The following is a 12,697-nucleotide window of genomic DNA, read 5'->3' as shown; positions in this document are numbered from 1 at the left end:
GTTTTCTGGAAAATATACCTACATCGAAGAGTTTTAAAAGTTAACACAATAAATAAGTATAATTGGAGTTTACTTGCTTTAAAATATATTTTAATTTCCCTTTGGAAAATAGAACCTGACAAAAGTCAATTTGCCAGGCTGAAAATATGCATCATTTTAATTAAGCCAATATTTTAATTAGACTACCAAATTTAACTCTATGTACATCTGTTCTATATCATGTTCATAGTTAGCAATAGTATAGCATGTGTTTGAATTTTTAACTAACATCTTGAATACACTAATAAAATTCATCTTAGTTGTACAGAACCAACATATTATTCAATCATCTAATGTTACTCAACTGTACTAGTGAAAATACCCTTGAAAACAAGAAAGTCTGGCCAGGCTAACAAGTTTTCTCCTTAGCGTCATTAAGTTTCAATGAATGTCAAATGTATCTTTAGAGTTAGAGAATTTTATTAACATCTTAAGAAATACTTTTGAGCCCTGGCTGGTGTAGCTCAGTGGATTGAGCGCGGGCCTGGGAACCAAAGGATCAAGGTTCAATTCCCAGTCAGGGCACATGCCTGGGTTGCAGGCCAGTTCCTGCCAGGGGCCAGTTCCCAGCAGGGGATGCACAAGAAGCAACCATACATTGATGTTTCTCTTCCTCTTTCCTTCCCTTCCCCTCTAAAGATAAATAAATAAAATATTTTTTTAAAAAAGAAATATTTTTCAAGGTTTCTCTGTAATCTTAAGAGAATATTTAAAAACTAAATTCATTTGACATTACTTCCAACCTAGAGAAGAGGAATGTGGCTACGACAAAACCTCCACCATCACTCAGTAGCCACGACATAAGGAAAATAAATCATCTGCATGCCCTAGTATCATAAATGTGCAAGGTGATAAACTATGATAACCAGTCATGGACAGGAGGCCCAAAAGTCTGCATGTAGAAAGTCTCTGCTTTTTCTATGTAATGAACTTATATTATGAACACTATGCATTATGTTGTTAATGTTCCTTATATAAAGAGTTGTGTCAGAACTGTATCTCAAAGCTCAAATATGGAAGTGATAAAAGTACTTAATTTTATTGAGTTCTTACATCATTAATTGGCTAAATTTTTAATCTAAACATGATTTTAATTATATTTTATATTACAAATTAATGTTTAAATATTATATATGCACGTAATTCTCACTACTGACTCTATGAAGGTAATATTATTGAAATTCTTATAAGATATCTAGTTAAATTACAGTGAAAAATGAAAACTCAGGTATTCCTAAATCAAAAGCTTATGCCATTAATGTCTACACTTGTCTCTCCTAATGAGAACTATGTAACACTGTTTTTTTCCTGGACTTATTTTGTTGACAAGAAGGTCAGTATCATAATCAATAAATATTGGTTTTATTTTCCTTTTCTGTTCTTGTTTTCCTATCACCTCTTTTTACCCAACTGTTCTCTTCCACCATTTTTCCCCGTTTTATTTTTGACCCTTGTTTTAAATTTCCTACCAGTTTTAAAAGGCACAGGTATCTTCGCTAAGTATTTTCTCTACATCCAACACTAAACTGGACATTTTACATTGGCTCCCTCATGAAATCCCATCTGGCAAATGTCAGGCATCTCTTACATGGCCAACAAAAGGCAACTCAAGAGTGACTAAAAATTTCTAAGTCTCAATTAATACATAAAAAATGCTCAACTTTATTAGTCATGAAGAAAATGAAAATTAAAACCACAATGTGATATCACTACACACACCAAAAAGACAATACCCAGTATTGTCTGTGAAGTGCAAAGTACCTACAACACCCATACATTTCAGGTGGGCATGAAATTGGTAGGATATCTAGAAAACAGTTCACTACTATTTGCTCCAGCTGAACATATGCACCCTCTATAACATAGTAATCCCACTCCTACAATATACTAAGCAAAAACATGTACATATGTTAACGAAAAGACACGCACAAGAATGTTCATGCCAGCACAATAATAGCACAAAAGCTGTAACAACCCAAGTGATCAGCAAAAGAATGTGTAAATACACTGATATATCCATACAAAGAAATACTACACAACAATAAGAATACATGAACTACAACTACACACAACATAGATTATTCTCACCATATTTTTAAGAAGCTAGAAACACACACATAAAATATGCGCTGAGTGATCTCATTTACACAAAATTTTGAAAGAGGAAAAACTAATTTATGGCAATAGAAGTCAGAAAAGCCATTATTTAGTGGGGATGATGACTTTAAAGGGGGGAAAGAGAGATTTGGAGGTTCTGATGTTTTTTATTTCTTGATCTGTGTCCTGGTTACATAGATGGGTTCAACTTCTAAAAATGAATCATAGGCATATTTTTGATCTGCACAATTTTTTGTATGAGTTTTATAAGTTGCCAAAAAAGTACAGCTAAAGTCTGTTTCTGCTGTCTATTCTATGCTGCTTACTTTATGTTCTACTGTCCAGAAAATTAAAAACAAATTATCTATTGTTACATTATCACAAAACTTGTTCAAGAGCTGGCAAATTTACATGAATAAAAGAAAAATGCACGTGAGAGGGTACTTATAAATTCTATCTTATAACCATTTTAACCAATTTCTCACTTTGGGTTTGTTAGAATCTTAAATAGAGTTCTACACCAAATATCAATGCAACAAAACCATTCATGCATTAATTCACTCACTGACTCAATGATTCCACGACTACTACTAATTACAAGATTCTAAGCACTTCAGGGTTTTGAGGAAGTTCATAACCCTGTAGTCCTCGAGGAACAAATGCGAATGCCTGGTCGGGGCCAGGCGGAGACAGCAGACTGGCAAAGAGGCTGGGTATAAGCGTGTATTGTGTGAAAGGTGGGGACTGTGGAATACTGTTCATCACGAGCTCCCATTGAGGAGTGGGGCAGCGACTACTTAGCACCAACTGATTCTTTTCATGTTGATCCAGTGGAAATCACAATCTACTATGTGAGACCAACCAGTTTTCAAATGCAGGCTCTATTAAAGAAACAAACAAGAAATACTATTTGAGACAAACAGAGCACATCTGTGAGCTGAATCGGGCATATGGCGCTGGTTTATAAATGTCTAATTGAACTGGAGACATGACTGCTTACTGGTCTATACCCACGAGCATCTCGTGTGCCCTTCAGATGCCCAACCAACCACTCAAGCGTCAGACTCATTCTCTGTCTGCTTCACTGTAGCCTCAAGATAAACAGTTACAAATAAATCACATTATGGTGTATTCTTACTAAAGAATACCGTGCAGCCACTTAAATGAATGAGAGAATTGCTATGCCCTAACAGATATATATAGTAATGCCCATGAAGTTTTGTTTTTGAGTAAAAATAAACAAAATAAGACCTGCAGGTAGAATATGAATATTTTTGTTATTATACAAGCATGCATGGATATTTCAAAACATAAATAACAAACTATTGACAAAAAGTGCCATGGAAGAAGTGGGCAAAAGTTGGTAGTGGAGCACTTTCATGTTTTGTTTTTTGACTCTTTCCGTGTATTCAGATTTTTAAGTGGAAAACAAGCCCTCACAGCAGAGCTCACTGCTCCTTAAGACTCTGACCTGCTACTTTAGTGACAGTTCTGGCCCAACCTAAGCCTCTCCTGGCCCCTCAGTCCCCAGGGGCCAACGGGGAAGTTGCTCGGCAATGCAGTATCACCTGGTTTCTCTCTTCACCTTCTCTCCGCTCACAGACACCTGGTCCTGGACAGCCAGGCTTTTCACTCCCTGCCTCACACACACACACACACGGAGAGGGGAAAGGAGAGCCGTGCGTGAAATGTGGCAAACAGCCTGCCTTTCCAAGAGTTTCCATATGACCACGGTGAGACAAAAACCAGCACAAAGAATCCTGTTTTCCTTCCCACCAGAAGATCACGTCATCAGCTTCCACTATTATGACTGACAGGAGAGAACAAGCTGGAGGAACAACACCTTCATTCTAAGATGCTTTTGAATAACTTTAGGGATTTTAAAAACCACAAAAATGATAGGCTGCAGGAAGTGTCATGCTCATCTTTTAACGCTGCCTTTTCTATCACCTTCACTGAGAAAAAAGCCTTTTGATTTGCAGTAAAGAACACAGAAAAAAAAAAAAAACAATGTGGTGAATGGCTGAGTGCCCAATGGATGAGACACATCGTTTCTTTAAAAACACTGGTCCAATTAAAGTTTTCTAAGCCTTCTTTATCTACTCAAGTTTTTGTCATTTTTAAAGAACTACTGATATATTGTCTTTTTCTGATGGCTACTATGTTAGTGTAAATAAGTTCCTCTTTTATATTTAACTTTCAATATTTATTTCAATGTATAAAATATGTCCACCTTCCCTGCTTCAAAAATATGTCATCAGGTAATTTCTATCTTCATTGCTAATAATGTCCATTACATTTTCAGTCAAAAATACATATACAACACCTGATGTGAAGAATGAAAAACTCACAGACTGAGGCCAAATCAAACATAAACCTGACTTCATAGGGTGATACATTTTACCTCTCAATCATTTATTTGAAGTGAGAATATAAAAATTGCCATAATTTCAAAAATATAAAACATTTCTATATATTATTTTTACACAAGTGGATAAGGAAAATACAAGCCAAGGGTGCTGTTACCCTTCCAAACAGGTGATCAATAGGTTTATGAAATAATCTTGGTGTAAATTATAATCTGCACATTTTTGTTAAGAACCCATTTGTAATATATAAAAATTATCTGAGAGTATAATTGTTACCAAGTACTCAAATTTTCATGTATTTATTCTATTGAAATTGACAACAGCCACACTAGTTTTTTTCTAATTGTGTAAAAATTACTACCTTTAACATTTTTTTGCCTCTTAAGATAACTGCAGCTAAATAAACAGAAATAAACAGGGAACTAACAGAAGCCTATTGCAAAAACAAATTTGGAAGTCTTTGGAACTTTGTGGGTTTAGAAGCAGGGTGTGGCGAGAGTTGACAAACAAAATATCAAGATACGGGTATTTCTTTGTGGAAAACACAGAATATTCAATGAATGGCACATTGATCTCAGTCCTGTGAAACACAACACAAATATCAGTCATAAAGCCCCGATGAGTTGCCATCTAAGCCTCTAGAAATTGTCATTAGTTTTACGGACTATTCCCATGAAATTTTTACTCTGTACTCTAAGTGGAAAGTAAAATTTAGTCTACAAAAAAACAAATATTAATTATCTGTGAGAAAAACATATCTGACAAAAAATTCGTGTATTTATAACATGTATATTTTGATCTATTTTGTATACTAAAGTATTATTGCCTGAAAAGGCATTTTTGGTATTTATTAAACATAAAATTATTCTACATGAGATACTATGTAAAACATGTGACTCTAAAAAGCATATTTCTAAACAGTCATCTCTTAGAGCACACTACAAAATATTCAGTGACTACAAACAACTACAGACAACTAGAAAACATCATTTCTAGTGCATGAAATACAAATTTGAACTAACTTGGTAAGAACACTATTTGGATATAGCTCCCAACATATTGTCTAAGAGGCTTTATATTGGATTGATATATATATTCTTATGATTTTAAAGCTTATAATGTTCTAACTTAAATAGCTAAATTGCTGCTTTTTGCACTAGAAGAAACCTGTGTCAAAATGATTACTGGAAATCAGAAAAGTGAATTATTGCTTTTCTTTGGTGCCCCATACATTTGTATGAGAAGATTATTCAGCGTAAATTAAGATACCCTGAGAAAATGTACCCTATACTAATGAAATATGGCAGTAATTTATAGTCAAATGCTTATGCCCACAGGACAATCATACTTTCCCATGTTTGGGTAGACTAATTCTGAAGATGGCCCAAACACACCTTAATTTTTATGATCCTTGCAAGAAAGAACACAGGACTCTTTTAATAGAAGAGCCACAGACAAACTTAGAAAAGGATGACTTCATTTCTTACCCTTTCCTTTGTGCTTTGCCTTACATCCTCCAGAAACATCCTGTCAAAACACTTGTACTAACACAACCTCCCTTTCATGCCCAAGGTGAAGGGCAGTATGGTAGGCAGAACGCTAATCGCACTCTGGATTCCTACCACACGTAAACATGTCCTGTACAATCTCCACCCCTTGGGTGTGGGCAGAACCTACAAATACTATCAAGTGCCAAACCACTGTCTCAATTTTAGCAATTTATATGCTACCAGTATAGTCATTCTTTTGATTAGATTATGTTAAATGACTTCCCCGTAGTCAACTGGACAGGCAGATTCTCCCGCTGGCCTTGAAGAAATCTCCTGTCATGCTGTGATGGAGACATGTGGCAAGAAGCTGCAGGTGGCCTCAAGAGCCAGAGCAGCCCCTGGGTGACAGCCATTAAGGAAACAGGAACTTGAATCCTACAACTTCCAGCAACTGAATTCTCTCCACAACCACAAGAATTTAGAATAGGACTCTGAGGTCCAGAAAGATGGCAGAGAGATCCCAGTGTACCTGGAGAGGTCTGGGGCTGGGGGTCAGCCAAGCAATGCCTGGACTCCTGCTGCACAGAAACCATGAAATAATAGATGTGTGGTGTTCTTGGTAATTTGTTTCGCAACATAGAAAACTAATACAAATAGAGACCATGCTAATATCATTGTGGCAAAGTCAGTGTGTTCTAAGTGAAACTTGGACTGTTAAATAATCAAAGTAATGTTAATTTTGTAAGAGTTCAAGGCCTTTACTAATTCCCTAGAAATATATATATATTTTATACCTGAAACTCTGTTTTTTTAATCTGAATTTTTGCATTCAATACATAGTTTCCATGTTCTTTAACAGGTGAGTCCATTAGAGGCAGACATAAACTTGTAGTATTTTGAGTAGTACTTTACATTTGTATAGCATTTTTACTATTTAAAAGGTACTCTAAGATATCTGAGAGAATATCAACAGAGGCATACATTCTATTCTCCAAAAATTCTCCCAGAAAAACATTAATCAACCAGAAATGCATGACTGGGTGCTCGTTGACAATGCCTACAGCAAAACTAGCTATTAAGAATTTCCATGAGTCCCCAAGTAGTAGCAGGTGTGGACAAAGTACTGCAAGCTATAAACCACGTAGAGCATAAATATCTTGCAGGGGAATAATTTAAAAAAAACAGAGAGAAAGAACCATGTTTTGTGAAATCTGAGGAAAAAAGGAACTATCAGATTACCAATTAGTACTCAATGATAGCGTGGTATCACTTTGGAATGACAGCTGAACCTGAGAGAGATTTTTGCTGATTTAATCTGTGGGCTGATTTCTATCACTTCATTTTTGAGTTTTTCAAAATTATATTTATTTTCTTTTATTCTATCATTGTCTTTAGTTTTGCTTCTTTTTTTTAAATAAAGATTTTTATTTATTTATCTTTTGATGGGAAGGGAAGGAGAGAAATATCAATGTATGGTTGCCTCTCATGAGTCCCTGCTGGGAACTGGCCTGCAACCCAGGCATGTGCCCTGACTGGGAATAGAACCGTGATTGTGTGGTTCGCAGGCCCGCACTCAATCCACTGAGGTACACCAGCCAGGGCAAGTTTTTCTTCTTTCGAAGTACTACATTATGGTTGGTTCTGACACATTCTGTGTCATGTCTTTCAAGAAGTTTCATTGTCTGTTCTTTTTTCTTATAATAACATTGTACTGGATTCAACTGGGATGATATTTTATTGCTCTTTTTGTATCAAATTAGTTTTCCTAAACTTTTAGATGAAAGTAGATATCTGACCTTATATTCTCAAACCCAGCATTTTGCCTTGTCTCAGGTGGGAGGGAAGAAGCCCTGTGAACCCTCAGAATTAACATGCTCACCTCCCTTCTAAGGAAAAACTGCAAGAGTAGAATACAAGTTTTTCAAAAAAGGGATAAAGAAGTTCAAGGAAAACGTAATATCCCAATAAAAGAGGAAGATATCATAGAAAAATAGTATATATGTACATAACTATAAAAAGTATATATATGTACATATGTATGTGTATAATTTCTACGTTTTCAATATTTCCTGAGACAAGGCAAAATGCTGGGTTTGAGAATATAAGGTCAGATATCTACTTTCATCTAAAAGTTTAGGAAAATTAATTTGATACAAAAAGAGCAATAAAATATCATCCCAGTTGAATCCAGTACAATGTTATTATAAGAAAAAAGAACAGACAATGAAACTTCTTGAAAGACATGACACAGAATGTGTCAGAACCAACCATAATGTAGTACTTCGAAAGAAGAAAAACTTGCCCTGGCTGGTGTACCTCAGTGGATTGAGTGCGGGCCTGCGAACCAGACAATCACGGTTCTATTCCCAGTCAGGGCACATACCTGGGTTGCAGGCCAGTTCCCAGCAGGGGACTCATGAGAGGCAACCATACATTGATATTTCTCTCCTTCCCTTCCCATCAAAAGATAAATAAATAAAAATCTTTATTTAAAAAAAAGAAGCAAAACTAAAGACAATGATAGAATAAAAGAAAATAAATATAATTTTGAAAAACTCAAAAATGAAGTGATAGAAATCAGCAACTTCTTTGAAATAAACATTTCAAAGAAATAAAAAAAGAAACTTTTGAAAATAAAGATTAAATTAGAAGGGCATGTGGGTAAAAAATCCTAAGAGTTTATGTCCTCTAAGGGAAACAGAAGTAAAAATACAAACAAAAATAGAAATAAAAGAAATAATTCAATCTGGGTGCTTGTTGCACAAGTGTATTCCATATGTGGAAATGACTGAGAAAGATAGTCACATACTGACTATTTATATTGTACTTCAATAAGAAATTAAAAATAATGAAATGAAGAAAGAGGTAAAAGTGATTCAAGAGAAAGTAGGCTTCAATCTTTTATGCCAGGAGACCAGGGTTTGCATTCATTTTACTGAAACTCCTCTCATAAATGTTTCCAAAGACTTTCCAGGTCCAGTGCCACCGTGCCTCTCTGGGATGTCTATCACAGGTAACCACTCTCTCATTTCTGTGCTAGTCACTCCTTATTCATCTCCTTCACGAGGTTTTCTTCCTCTGCCAGCCTTTCAAACACTAGTTGTTGGTGTTTCTGTGCTCCATAGTCAGCTGCTTTCCTTTTTCACTCAAATTCTCTTCCTGAGCAATGATATCATACCTAATGATCTCAGCCTGTGTGAATTCTCTCTCTCTCTCTCTCTCTCTCTCACACACACACACACACACACACACACTTCTGAAATCTACATTTCTAGTTCTGGTCTCTCTGCTGAAAAACAGCTCCTTATACCCAACTTTTAATGACACATCTCCATTGAATACCCAGTCCCCTCACTGACAAAACTGCTCCCTACTGCCCCTCCTTTATGCCAAGAAGGTAAATGGTCATATCCTCTTGCTTGACAAGTAAATTAAATTTCTCTATCTACTAGGTGAAGAAAACCTCCTTTTAACACCCCTATACATTTTTATATCCTCCCCAATGTTTTTTCTTTAATAATTCTGTGTCTGGATTATATAGGTAATTTACTACCATTATTCTGCCATTTTCCAGTCATTTCTTAATCTCCTACATTGTAATTACTCTTTCCTTCACAAAAACTGCCCTCTCTGTAGCATTAATGGTGTTGTATATCATGGCTAAATGTTTTTTTCTTCTTACAAATGTGATTCTGAATTTGCAATAACCTGTTTTGCTTTATACCACTCTGCCTGCTCAGTCTGTTTACACTTATATTCTGTGATCATCTAACTAATGGCGTTTTCCAATTTACTTTGGTAAAGTGAAAGAGGAAAAGACAGATAGAAAAAGCAAGGGAAAGAAAAAAATAAGACGGATAGAGGAGACCATTCAGGCTCCTTCAGGGACCATTAACTCCCTAGGGTTCAATAATTCAGTCTATTGTGATATTCAGTCTATTCTGAGAACACACTCTTCTAGCTTCAGGAACAGTTAGAATAACTATACATGGAAATTAAAGAATTACAAATGATATAAGGGAAGGGGACTGAATGGTAATGGAAAATGCAATAAAAAATGAGGTGGGGAAAATGACAACTGAGAAATACTGAACACTTTTTATGTTCTCATAAAAACCAACTCTGCCTCCTTAGCTCCCATGTGCTGTTACAGACTTTTGTTTTTCTTCACAGTTAAGAAATAAAATGGAATTTCAAAATTCCCTTTCATCAGCAACATCCAAGAAAATATTAAGATTCATAAACTCCCCCGCGGAGCAGTTTCCCACATCAGTTCCACACTCCCTGTCCTTTGCTGTTGCGGCCGCACTGTTAAGTATCCTCGTGATCCTTTAATTTCTCTCTGTCTTTCATGCTTCTCTGCTTGAATCAACCCAAAATATTACTAATATCACGTTAACCAAACACTCTGTTAAAACTCCTTCACAGTTTTCATGTTATCAGTAAAATAACTACCGAATGCCATTAACTATAAACCCTTCCACCAGTCTGGCCTGACTTTACGTCTGCTGTTCCTGAACCAACGAGACCAATGTCCCACATGTGCCTGCCCCTAAACTTTTTAATCAAAGTATTTGGCTTGCCTATAATCATTTGTAATTTCTCATTCTCTCAGATAAAATTGTATCGAGTCGCCAAATGGGGTCTGGGGAATAAATCTCACTGCTTTCATTACCATGTCCACAAGTTCCTCTTACATCATATTCAGACTTGTTTTTCAAAATGTGTTTTCAATCATATTTAATATTTAGACAATTACATGAGATAAATATCCAATGTCACGTGTATGAGGGTGAATTACATGGAGTTCTACTTCATTTAATGACAATGCAGCTTGTACTGAAGTAACTGTCCCACAGATAATGATGATGAATGATGTAAAAATATATAAAAACAATTATTTGAAGGCACTGGAGATGACTTAAGAGCAGATAAACACTGAACAGTTTTTAACTTAAGGAAACCACCAGATCACGTTATGGGAAAGGCTGCAATGAAGCAGAAAGCTGGACACTTTTTAGCTTGGAAAGTCATAGACCAGAGACGTAAAGTGCCAGATCAGCTAGAAAGTGAGGGGACGTATCCGGACACTGAGGGAGGCACCTTGAAATCTGTGTGTAGATTCTCTCCAAAATCCTTGACTGACACATGACTCGCATGTACAAGCAGACCATGAAAAGCAGTGGCTTGAGAGATGAGAAAGATTTGGGGCTGCTGACCATTGCAATAGAGCTCTGAGTTTGAGTGCAGCCCAGCAAACTGCCTGAGAGAATAAAAATCAACCTCTTCGAAGGTAATAGAATCAGGATTCTGAATGATGGCGTATGATCTGTGACATCTAGTATGCAATAAAAATTACTGGCCATGTAAAGAATAAAGAAAATATGATTCATAGAGAAAAAAAGCAGTCAAAGAAATTACTTCAGGCTGACCCACATGTTAAAATTAAAACCCAGGATTAAAAAAATAGTTGTTAAAAACATCTTCAAGGGCTTAAAGGAAAATACATTCATTATGAATTAAAACTGGGGGGAATGTTCAGTATGGAAAAAGAAAATATACAAAGTAAATGTTGTAGAACTGAAAAGTACAATATCTGTATGAACCATTAATGGGGTAGGCTTAACAGCATATCAGAGATGTAAGAAGAAAGGACTAATAAACTTGAAAATAAATCAATAGAATTTATCCAACTTGAAAAGCAGAAGAAAAAGGCTGAATAAAAATTGACAGAATCTTGATCTGTGTGACAATGCCCAAACATTTATCAAATATATATAATTGGCTATTATTTCAAATAGTATTTCTTCCTCATTCCCTCTTTCTTCTCCTTCAGGATGGATGGATATATATATATATATATATCACCATTAATGCTACATATATATCCATATATATATATATATATATATATATATATATCATGTATATATGAATGAAACCTGAATTTACATCAGAGAGAGTTTAGAAGACCATAAGCATTTTTGAGATGCTTAAAGAAAAAAACTGTCAAGCCAGAATTTTATCTACAGAGAAAATACCCTTCAAAAATAAAGATGAAAAATGGGATTTTCAGATAAATGAAAACTGAGATTTATCTTCAGTAGATCTGCACCACAGATATATATATTATGATATTGTATATATGTACATGTGTTTTGTATACATACATGTGTATATGCATATGTGTGTATACATATGTATGCTTTGTAGAATGTATATATGTAAACATCCTGACTTTGCACCAGACCTACTTCTACATTTTTCAAAAGTTCTATTATATCAGCTGTATTTTTTCTTTAAAATAATTCAGTAAATACACTGTGATGTGTTTGCATGTGCTACTAACTTTAGTCTACTACTAGGGGTGGTTAGTTAACATTTAAAATACGCTAATCAGCCCTGGCTGGTGTGGCTCAGTGGACTGAGTGCTGGCTTGAGAACCCAAAGGGCCCCAGTTCCATTCCCAGTCAGGGCACATGCCTGGGTTGCAGGCCAGGTGCCAGGTCCCAGACTGGGGGCATGAGAGAGACACCTGATTGATATACCTCTTGTACATCTATGTTTCTCTCCCTCTTTTTCTTACATCCTTCCCTTCTCTGTAGAAATAAATAAGTAAATTTTTAAAAAAATACTTTAATTAAAACCCAGCCTATAAGGATCCTTAACAGATACTGCTTTTCCAGAGGCAGCTTACAGTAA

The 12,697-nt window shown here is 35.6% G+C and overlaps 1 protein-coding gene across 1 annotated transcript in view; it reads right to left on the bottom strand.

The window, feature by feature from the left end:
* SEMA3E (semaphorin 3E) overlaps nt 1–12,697 on the bottom strand; it is a 256,905-nt gene that overhangs the window by 72,974 nt on the left and 171,234 nt on the right. The gene's annotated exons all lie outside the window — the stretch shown is intronic.

Source organism: Sturnira hondurensis, unplaced genomic scaffold (assembly GCF_014824575.4).
Source record: "Sturnira hondurensis isolate 20B ecotype Veracruz unplaced genomic scaffold, ASM1482457v3 Scaffold0016462, whole genome shotgun sequence".
Classification (NCBI taxonomy): Eukaryota; Metazoa; Chordata; class Mammalia; order Chiroptera; family Phyllostomidae; genus Sturnira; species Sturnira hondurensis.
This window is presented reverse-complemented; position numbering and strand designations above follow the sequence as displayed.